This window comes from Bos mutus, chromosome 24 (genome assembly GCF_027580195.1).
Source record: "Bos mutus isolate GX-2022 chromosome 24, NWIPB_WYAK_1.1, whole genome shotgun sequence".
NCBI classification, from domain to species: Eukaryota; Metazoa; Chordata; class Mammalia; order Artiodactyla; family Bovidae; genus Bos; species Bos mutus.
This window is the reverse complement of record NC_091640.1, coordinates 24,366,815-24,378,432: the sequence shown is the minus strand read 5'-3', so window position 1 is coordinate 24,378,432 and position 11,618 is coordinate 24,366,815. Positions and strand designations below refer to the sequence as shown.

The 11,618-nt window shown below is 40.4% G+C and overlaps 1 pseudogene; it reads left to right on the top strand.

Annotated features, from left to right (window-relative positions):
- Positions 1–1,179: 1,179 nt before the first annotated feature.
- LOC102279831 (large ribosomal subunit protein P1 pseudogene) lies at positions 1,180–1,514 on the top strand (annotated as a pseudogene).
- Positions 1,515–11,618: the final 10,104 nt, after the last annotated feature.

Here is an 11,618-nt window from a genome sequence, read left to right as displayed (position 1 = left end):
TCTGGAGAGGACATGCCAAGGGTAAGAGGTGAAAGCCTGGCAAGCACCACTTTTTCTGCTCTCCTGACTGTTCTTTAACACAGGGACACTATCCATCAACAGCCTTCTTCTAACGCTTACCTTAATCCTTTAAGGATCATCTCACATGCTCCAAATTGTGTGGAGTTCCGTCCAAATGCAGCATGAAGACCACACTTTCCAAAGGCCCCACTTGGAAAAGAAGGGCCCTGACACCCAGAGGTACAAAGTGGTATGAAAAGAAAAACAAGATGTTAACTGGGCCACGGTAGACCCATCTGGGACCATCTGTGTTTAGTGCGTGTCCCCTTAAACCTCTTCTCGAGACTGATCCTATTCAAAAAGGCTTGAGACTTCTGTGGAAGTCTAGTGGTTAAGACTCCAAGATCCCAATACAGCTTTTGATCCCTGGTGGGGGAACTAAGATTTCAGAGAACAGCCAAAATAATAATAATAATAATAATAATAATTTAAATGCCCTCCTTGGAAGGAAAGTTATGACCAACCTAGATAGCATATTCAAAAGCAGAGACATTACTATGCCAACAAAGGTTCGTCTAGTCAAGGCTATGGTTTTTCCTGTGGTCATGTATGGATGTGAGAGTTGGACTGTGAAGAAGGCTAAGCCCCAAAGAATTGATGCTTTTGAACTGTGGTGTTGGAGAAGACTCTTGAGAGTCCCTTGGACTGCAAGGAGATCCAACCAGTCCATTCTGAAGGAGATCAGCCCTGGGATTTCTTTGGAAGGAATGATGCTAAAGCTGAAACTCCAGTACTTTGGCCACCTCATGCGAAGAGTTGACTCATTGGAAAAGACTCTGATGCTGGGAGGGACTGGGAGCAGGAGGAGAAGGGGACGCCAGAGGATGAGATGGCTGGATGGCATCACTGACTCGATGGACGTGAGTCTCAGTGAACTCCAGGAGTTGATGGACAGGAGGCCTGGCATGCTGCAATTCATGGGGTCGCAAAGAGTCGGACACGACTGAGCGACTGATCTGATCTGAAAACATAAATAAAAATAAAAAAATAAAAAACTTACCTTTTCTCAGCTGCCCTAAGATGCTTAGTCCTTCCAAGGAAGCAAGACCACATTGGGGTGAGGCCCCCACTTCATCCAAAGACTAGCACCACACCGTAGCCCTCGCCTAGCACTCAAAGATGGCCTCCATCTCAGAGCTCACCTGCATCTATTCAGCCCTCATTCTACACGGTGAGGTTCACGGAGGACAAGATCAATGCCTTCATTAAAGCAGCCGGTGTAAACATTGGCTCTTTCTGGCAGGTTGGTTTGCACAGGCTCTGGCCAGTGTCAACACTGGGAGCCTCACTGGCCATGTGGGGGCTGGTGGACCTGCTCCAGCCGCTGGTAGTCTCTCCTCAGGAGTCCGGCCCCCTCCACCACTGCTGTCCCAGCTGAACAGAAGAACACATAAATAAAGAAAGAAGAGTCTCAAGAGTCTGACGATGACATGGGCTTAGGTCTTTTTGACTAAGCCTTTTAAGTAACACATTCAATAGAAAGATAAGCGTGTTGCTGCAAATGGCTTGTATGTGAAATCTACAAAATGATATAAATGAACTTATTTACAAAACAGAAATGGAATCACACATGTAGAAAACTAACTTATGGTTCAGTTCAGTTCAGTTCAGTCGCTCAGTCGTGTCTGATTCTTTGCGACCCCATGAATCGCAGCACGCCCGGCCTCCCTGTCCATCACCAACTCCCAGAGTTCACTCAAACTCATGTCCATCAAGTCGGTGATGTCATCCAGCCATCTTCTACTTATGGTTACCAGGGGGGAAAGGAAGGGTGGGATGAATTGGAAGATTGGGATTGACATAATTACACTATTATATATTAGTTAAGTATATATAAAATAGATAACTATAGATAACTAATAAGCACCTAGGGTATAGTGCAGGAAACTCTACTCAATACTCTGTAATGACCTACAGGGAAAAGAAGTTAAAAAAGAGTGGATATATGTATGTGTATAAGTGATTCAGTTTGCTGTACACCTGAAACTAACACATTATAAAGCAACCATACTCCAACAAAAAATAATCAGAACAAACAAACAGAAGACTGAGCTCTTTGCTGCTATTGGTCTTACTGATAATAAATAAATCAGCTTACTCAGAGTTCCTACCAGCAAATTTCTGTTTATATATGATTGGTCAGCAGTAGGAACATCTCTTACTACCAGAGACGATGGAAATGCAGGTTTTTAGGTGGGCACTTTGGCACCCATAATCCAATTAGCATTCTCTTCGTAAAGAAAGAAGGAGAGACACACTGGATGAAAAATAACAGTCTCTGTTGTTTATGGGGGAGAATTTGACAAGCAAAATTCAAATAAAATGGGAAATTTCTAAATAACAAAATATTGATTAGAATATCAGTTATTGACTTCATTACTTCACAGAGTTATTGTGAGAATTAAATGAGGAAAGGCTCAAGAATTCCTAGCCATGCTTTTTACATTTAAATACATTTAAATTGAATGAGGTAACACCTGTAAAGTGCTGGACAGAGCAAAGTCTTGGGAAATATTAGCCATGATTCTTTGCTGTTACAAAAACATTTCATTCTCTGTGATTCTTTATTTCTGCTTCATAAATGATATGAATACAATTCTATGCAGAGGTTTTTATTTCCTATGTATATACGTGAGGATCACAAGTTTAACCTTAAGGGAGATGGCAGTGCTTTCTAATCACGTTGCATAGAACATCACTTATGAAGAATGTTTTGGGAAGCTGTAGCAGATGATATTATTTATCTACCGTACTGGAATGCTGTATTTTGTAACAGGTTGATTCATGAAGGTTTGTTGGAGTCAGGCTTGCTATAATGAACATCCAGTGTTTGTGAGACTATTTGAGTATACTTGGTTAATAGCAACTGTCATATTCTGAATGACATAACAAGAATAATGAATATAAAAGAAAGAGTATTTTCAAAAAACTGCATAAACCAATACAGTTCTGTAAAGCAATTATTCTTCAATTAAAAAATAAATAAATTTAAACCAAACTGCAGTGACTTAGACTTACAGGCTCATTGAATTTTAGAGCTGGGAAGAGTTTAAAAGGGGAACTGAGACTGGGAGTGTGTAGAGTGAATAAGGGGATTGCAGAAGTTCACAGATTGGTAATAAAAGCTATTATGTCTTGTCTTATGAAGTCATATCAAGTAGAACATAAAAAATCCCCTTTACAAGAGACAGTGCTTATGCTTTATTTTTCTAATGTGATCAGTATTATAACAGTTTAGTTGTGATCTCCACTACAGCAATGAAAATATATAGTTTTTGTTGGTGAATTGATAAAAATAATGATATGAAAATGGCTGTCTGGGGAGGCCTTACAAATAGCTGTGAAAAGAAGAGAAGTGAAAAGCAAAGGAGAAAAGGAAAGATATAAGCATCTGAATGCAGAGTTCCAAAGAATAGCAAGAAGAGATAAGAAAGCCTTTCTCAGTGATCAATGCAAAGAAATAGAGGAAAACAACAGAATGGGAAAGACTAGAGATCTCTTCAAGAAAATCAGAGATACCAAAGGAACATTTCATGCAAAGATGAGCTCGATAAAGGACAGAAATGGTATGGACCTAACAGAAGCAGAAGATATTAAGAAGAGATGGCAAGAATACACAGAACTGTACAAAAAAGATCTTCATGACCCAGATAATCACGATGGTGTGATCACTGACCTAGAGCCAGACATCCTGGAGTGTGAAGTCAAGTGGGCCTTAGAAAGCATCACTACGAACAAAGCTAGTGGAGGTGATGGAATTCCAGTTGAGCTATTCCAAATCCTGAAAGATGATGCTGTGAAAGTGCTGCACTCAATATTCCAGCAAATTTGGAAAACTCAGCAGTGGCCACAGGACTGGAAAAGGTCAGTTTTCATTCCAATCCCAAAGAAAGGCAATGCCAAAGAATGCTCAAACTACTACACAATTGCACTCATCTCACATGCTACAAAGTAATGCTCAAAATTCTCCAAGCCAGGCTTCAGCAATACGTGAACCGTGAACTTCCTGATGGTCAAGCTGGTTTTAGAAAAGGCAGAGGAACCAGAGATCAAATTGCCAGCATCCGCTGGATCATAGAAAAAGCAAGAGAGTTCCAGAAAAACATCTACTTCTGCTTTATTGACTATGCCAAAGCCTTTGACTGTGTGGATCACAATCAACTGTGGAAAATTCTGAAAGACATAGGAATACCAGACCACCTGATCTGCCTCTTGAGAAATTTGTATGCAGGTCAGGAAGCAACAGTTAGAACTGGACATGGAACAACAGACTGGTTCCAAATAGGAAAAGGAGTTCGTCAAGGCTGTATATTGTCACCCTGTTTATTTAACTTATATGCAGAGTACATCATGAGAAATGCTGGACTGGAAGAAACACAAACTGGAATCAAGATTGCCGGGAGAAATATCAAAAACCTCAGATATGCAGATGACACCACCCTTATGGCAGAAAGTGAAGAGGAACTCAAAAGCCTCTTGATGAAAGTGAAAGAGGAGAGTGAAAAAGTTGGCTTAAAGCTCAACATTCAGAAAACGAAGATCATGGCATCCGGTCCCACCACTTCATGGGAAATAGATGGGGAAACAGTGGAAACAGTGTCAGACTTTATTTTTCTGGGCTCCAAAATCACAGCAGATGGTGACTGCAGCCATGAAATTAAAAGACCCTTACTCCTTGGAAGGAAAGTTATGACCAACCTAGATAGCATATTCAAAAGCAGAGACATTACTTTGCCAAAAAAGGTTCATCTAGTGAAGGCTATGGTTTTTCCTGTGGTCATGTATGGATATGAGAGTTGGACTGTGAAGAAGGCTGAGTGCCGAAGAATTGATGCTTTTGAACTGTGGTGTTGGAGAAGACTCTTGAGAGTCCCTTGGACTGCAAGGAGATCCAACCAGTCCATTTTGAAGATCAGCCCTGGGATTTCTTTGGAAGGAATGATGCTAAAGCTGAAACTCCAGTACTTTGGCCACCTCATGTGAAGAGTTGACTCACTGGAAAAGACTCTGATGCTGGGAGGGACTGGGAGCAGGAGGAGAAGGGGACGCCAGAGAATGAGATGGCTGGATGGCATCACTGACTCGATGGATGTGAGTCTGAGTGAACTCCGGGAGTTGGTGATGGACAGGGAGGCCTGGCGTGCTGCGATTCATGGGGTCGCAAAGAGTTGGACACTACTGAGCGACTGATCTGATCTGATCAATAGCTAGGATATAGGCCTGATTTTGTATTTGTATTTTGTATTTGTCTCATCTCTGACCTTATGAGATTCCACTCCTTACTTTCCTTTCAACTAAACTGATAGAAGGGCTTCCCAGGTGGCTCAGAGGTTAAAGCATCTGCCTGCAATGCGGGAGACCTGGGTTTGATCCCGGAGTCAGGAAGACCCCCTGGAGAAGGAAATGGCAACCCACTCCAGTATTCTTGCCTGGAGAATCCCATGGACGGAGGAACCTGGTGGGCTACAGTCCACGGGATTGCAAAGAGTCGGACATGACTGAGCGACTTCACTTTCACTTTCAAACTGATAGAAGAGCATTTGTGTGTGTGTGTGTAGTCAGTCACATCCAATTCCTTACAACCCTATGGACTATAGCCTGCCAGGCTTCTCTGTCCATGGGATTTCCCAGGCAGAAATACTGGAGTTGGTTGCCATTACCTTCTCCAGGGATTCTTCCTGACCCAGGGATTGAACTGGCATCTCCTGCATTGGCAGGTGGATTCTTTACCTCTGGGCCTCTTGGGAAGCCCAGAAGAGTGTTTACTTTCCCTTATTCTTGGACTTATAATCTAGAAATAAGACTCTGAGAAGTAGTGACTAAAGAATGATTTCATTGTGACTTCAATTTAGACCCAAAGCACTTTGCAAATGGCTGTGACACTAGCAGATAATTTAACCAACTGAAACTTTGGTTGCATTATCCTTCAGTCAGTTCAGTTCAGTCACTCAGTCATGTGCCACTCTTTGAGACCCCATTGCAGTATGCCAGGCTTCCCTGTCCATCACCAATTCCTGGGGCTTACTCAAACTCATGTCCATCTAGTTGGTGTTATCCTTATACGAGAATAAAAGTGGTACCCACCTCATCATGTTGCTGAGCTTTAAATGTGGTAGTATGTTCAAAAAATATTACAGAATGCACACATTGTATGCATTCACTAATATTATTATAAGTAGGATTATGGGTATAATAAATGGCACCTGCCTGAAACTTACAAGAGATTTTGTTGAGTTGAAAAACAATGGATTTGCCACAGAAGTGCTCATGTTCTGGGGAAGTAGCCATTTTATTATTGTCTAATCTTTCAAACATCTTACTGGCTTCAGGCACAATCTCTCTCTCAAATCCTTTTTCACGTGGAGAGTCTCAATATACGAGTGATAGTAGTAGAACACACTCTCATGGCATCTATAAGAGTACAACTTACAGAGGACCACCTTAGCCTGCAGATTACTGATAAAAACAGCTGGAGCTAACATCTGTGCCTTACAAATCTTTTCAAGTCATAACAAAACCGGCCTGATTTCATAGCCACAGTATGAATTTCAACTAGTATAGAGAAGATGCCTGGGAAACCTGATAATGCTGGGCACCTAAGATAAAGCCCTTGTCCTTCAATTCCACACTGAGAAGCACCGATGAATGGACATAAAATGTGCACTTGACACTTTCCTAAGTGAGCATGGATTTCACAGTTCTAGGTTGATTGTAATTTGTTGACTTCATGAGCTTTTAATGATTCTCGCCACTTTCAAATCACAAGTTAAAAGTATGTTTGAAATTGATCACTCTGATTTATAGTCATAAAGGTACAAGGATAAGTCAGAAGACAAAAGGCAGGACTCTTTCTAAAATGTATTTTGTCTCTAGTTCCTTTGGCCAACCTGTAATTGTTAATAAGCTCTTCTGCCAGTTGCAAGTCACAGGTCCCGTGACAGATTTTCCTATATGACTTTCATTAAATGCTTTGGAATCCTGGGGTAGAAAGAAATTATGTAAATATAAGTTTTTATTACTGTTTTGTTTTTATTACTTTTCTCCTCTGGTTTTTATTGCCTCATATAATACAGGTAAATATGGCGATCCCACATGGAGATGGGGGTTTCTCATGCCTTTGCTCTCATGGTTTGCATTCAATCCATGTTAATTTAATTATCCATGATTTCTTAGGCAAAGAGAGGAATGTAGACTCCATGCTGTCTGCAACTACTTCAGTCATTCCTTTACTGCCCATGACACCATGTGAGACCTGCAGATGCTAAAGGATCTCTCCCTGCACCAGCTCAAACAAAAAATGTTAACCATATGCAACTTCAACCTGTTTATCCTTAAGCAATGCAAAGCCATGCAGCGATACAGACGGGCAGTGGGAGAGAGCATAGAGCTGACACTTCACACACAGTTGTTTTGTGAAACAAAAGAGCTCAGAATCACAAGAATTTAGGGCAGAAATAGTTGAGTTGAACTCTTTCTTCCAACTTTCCTCACTGATAAAGACAAGGGCTCCTCAGAAATTCTGTTCATCCTAGTAGAATTGATCAACAGCTACTTAAGTATTAGCTCCTGGAGTTCAGGAGCTGTGAAGAACTGAGATATTCACCAGGAAAAAAATAAGGAGTTTTAATTAATGTTAGCTCATTTTGTTTAATTTGAATGATAATTTTCTGTAGTATATTATTTTTTTGGTGTAGATATTTTTAAAGCTCTCTTCAACTTGGCAGCTAAAATTTCTTCATACTTTCTAAAACAACCCCAGAAAACTATTAAATACAAAAATGTAAAGGGCATTGGGAAATATAAATCAGGAAATAGAAAAAAAGATTCAAAATGGTATTTGAATATGTTACAATTTCAGTCTCTTTTGTCTTTGAAATAAGCTTACTTATTCACTTATTTAATGTTTCTCCTTCCATGAATTGTAAAACAATATGATCACACCAAAGAGTATTTTGGAAAAAGAAAACCATGTTCCATCAATCCAAAATATTATTTCATTTATCTTTATGGCTATACACATCTTGCATATTCTCTTTAAGACTTTGTTCCTCTGAAAACTCCTCATTATTAATACATCTGTTACCTGAGAAACTCAAACATATCTGGCAAGACAACCTTAGAGAAGTCTTTCTAAACATCCTGACCAAATAATCATACAAATATTAAAGACAGTGAGTTAGGTCTTAGTTCTACATTTTAGAGAAAAGAGATTGGACATTTTCTAGTCAAGTCCAGTGTGTATTTGTGATCTAGTTTCAGTTATCCCACATACTCTCATCCCTTATAGATTATGGTGCATGGGTACCAAACTGAATCTAAATTAAATGAACCTCTGCCCCCAGAAACAACTTTGTCAGTCAGCACTGTTAATTCATCTTTAACGACTCAAACTGGAGAAGGCAATGGCACCCCACTCCGGTACTCTTGCCTGGAAAATCCCATGGGCGGAGGAGCCTGGTAGGCTGCAGTTCATGAGGTCACTAAGAGTTGGACACGACTGAGCAACTTCACTTTCACTTTTCATTTTCATACATTGAAGAAAGAAATGGCAACTCACTCCAGTGTTCTTGCCTGGAGAGTCCTAGGGACGGGGGAGCCTGGTAGGCTGCCATCTATGGGGTCGCACAGAGTCAGACACAACTGAAGCAACTTAGCAGCAGCAGCAGTAGCAATGACTCAAACCCTGAACACAACAGACGATGAAAGTGAAAATCCAAGGAAAGATACAGTTCTCACTTTAGGAAAGAGTATGCTTACTTCACCTGGAGGAGGAAATGGCAACCTACTTCAGTATACTTGTCTGGAGAATCCCATGGACGGAGGAGCCTGGCAGGCTACAGTTCATAGGGTCATAAAGAGTCAGACATGACTGAAGCAACTTAATACACACACACACACACACACAGGCATTCATACTCCTGGAATGGGTGGCCAAAAACTCAGTTATGGAGTCAAACTGTCTAGTTTAGAACATCAGCATCTCTACTCACTAGAACTATGATCTTGGGTAGGTTACATAACTTCTCTGGGAATCAGGTTTATAGTCTGTAAAATTAGGACAATACTAAGATCCAATTCATTGGGGTGATATGAAGATCAAATGAGTCAATGGATGTAAAAATGTCCAACACAGAGCCAAGCAAGCATATTATTATTGCTGCCATATTTAGTGTTTCACATTAGTGAAGTGAAAGTCTCTTAGTCATGTCCGACTCTTTGTGACCCCATGGATTATACAGTCCATGGAATTCTCCAGGCCAGAATACTGGTGTGGGTAGCTGTTTGCTTCTCCAGGGGATCTTCCTAATCCCAAGTCAAACCCAAGTCTCCTGCATTGCAGATGAATTCTTTACCAGCTGAGCCACCAGTGAAGCCCTTCAGTCACCATTTTTCAAATAGTGTGCAGAGTACTGATAAGAACTGAAGTCAAATTTGTAGTCAGCAATGTACAAAAAAGATTATACACGATGGCCAAATGGAGTTCAACCCAGGAATGCAAGGTTGGCATAGCATCTGAAAATAAATCAGTGTAACACATCATGTTCATAGAATATAGAACAAAAATCAACGTGATTATCACAATGCATGTGAGTGTGCATGCTCAATGGTAAGTCATGTCCCACTTTTAGTGACCCCATGAACCATAGCCTGCCAAGCTCCTCCATCCATTTCCCAGGCAAGAATACTGGAGTGGGTTGCCATTTCCTTCTCCAGATTACCTCAATAGATCCAGTCAGTCAGTTCAGTTGCTCAGTTGTGTCTGACTCTTCACAACCCCATGGACTCCAGCATGCCAGGCTTGCCTGTCCATCACCAACTCCCAGAGCTTGCTCAAACTCATGTCCTTTGAGTTAGTGATGCCATCCAACCATCTCATCCTCTGTCGTCCCCTTCTCCTCCTGCCTTCAATCTTTTCCAGCATCAGGGTCTTTTCTAATGAGTCAGTTCTTCACATTAGGTAGCCAAGTATTGGAGTTTCAGCTCAGCATCAGTCCTTCCAATGAATATTCAGGACTGATTTCCTTTAGGATGGACTGGTTGGATCTCCTTGAAGTCCAAGGGACTCTCAAGAGTCTTCTCCAACACCACAGTTCAAAAGCATCAATTCTTCAGTGCTCAGCTTTCTTTTTTTTTTTTTTTTAATTTCATTTTATTTTTTAACTTTACAATATTGTATTGTTTTGCCATATATAGAAATGAATCTGCCACAGGTATACATGTGTTCCCCATCCTGAACCCTCTCCTTCCTCCCTTCCCATACCATCCCTCTGGGTTGTCCCAGTGCACCAGCCCCAAGCATCCAGTATTGTGCATCGAATCTGGACTGGCGACTCATTTCATATATGATATTATACATATTTCAATGCCATTCTCACAAATCATCCCACCCTCTCCCTCTCCCACAGAGTCCAAAAGACTGTTCTATACATCACTGTCTCTTTACATGACTACTGGATCAGGGAAATCATTTAAAAAATCCAACACCCTTTCATGATAAAAAAAAACTCAACCAATAGCAATAGAAAAGAACTTCTTCAACCTGATTTAAAAAGGAATCCAGGAAAAAATGCACAGCTAATATACCCCTGGTAAATGACAATATGATTTTCTCTAAAATTAAGAATAAGAATTAAGAATAACACAAGGACATTTTGTCTCACCACTTCAATTTAACATTGTTGTAGAGGTCCTGGACAGGGCAACTAGTCAAGAATAAGACATAAAAGGCATATCGACTCTAAAGGAAGAAGCAAAACTATCTCTCTTCATAGATGACATGAGCTTATAGAAAAAATCCTGGGGCTACATAACAAAAATATTAGAACTAATAAATGAGTTCAGCAAGATTGTGGGACAAAAGATAACTATACAAAAATCAATTTTTTCTATATATTAGCAATGAACAATCTGAAATGAAGTTAAGGAAACAATTCCTTCTAATGGTATCATAAATAATAAAATGCTGCTGCTAAGTCACTTCAGTCGTGTCCAACTCTGTGCGACTTCATAGACGGCAGCCCACCAGTCTCTGCCATCCCTGGGATTCTCCAGGCAAGAACACTGGAGTGGGTTGCCATTTCCTTCTCCAAAATAATAAAATACTTAGGAATAAATTTAATGAAAGTGTAAGATGTGTACCCTGAAAACTGAAAAGTATTGCTGAAAGAAATAAAAGCAGACCTCAATAAACGGAAAGAAAACCTAGTTTGTGAATTGGAAGACTTAACGTTGTTAAGATGGCAACACTCCCCAAACCGATCTACATATTCCACACAATCCCCCTCAAAATCTCAGCTGTGTTTTCTGCACTATTTGAGAAGTGGATCTTAAGATTCATATGAAAGCATAAGGGACCCAAACAATTTTGAAAATGGAAGAGTCACACTTGCTAATTTCAAAAATTACTACAAAGCTATAGTAACCAAGACACTGTAGTACTGGCTTAAGAATGGACATATAGATCAATGAGATGAAACTGAGAGCCCAGAAATAAACCCTGATTACAAAAAGACTTGCATAGACATTTCTGCAAAGAAGATATTCGAGTGGCCAATAAG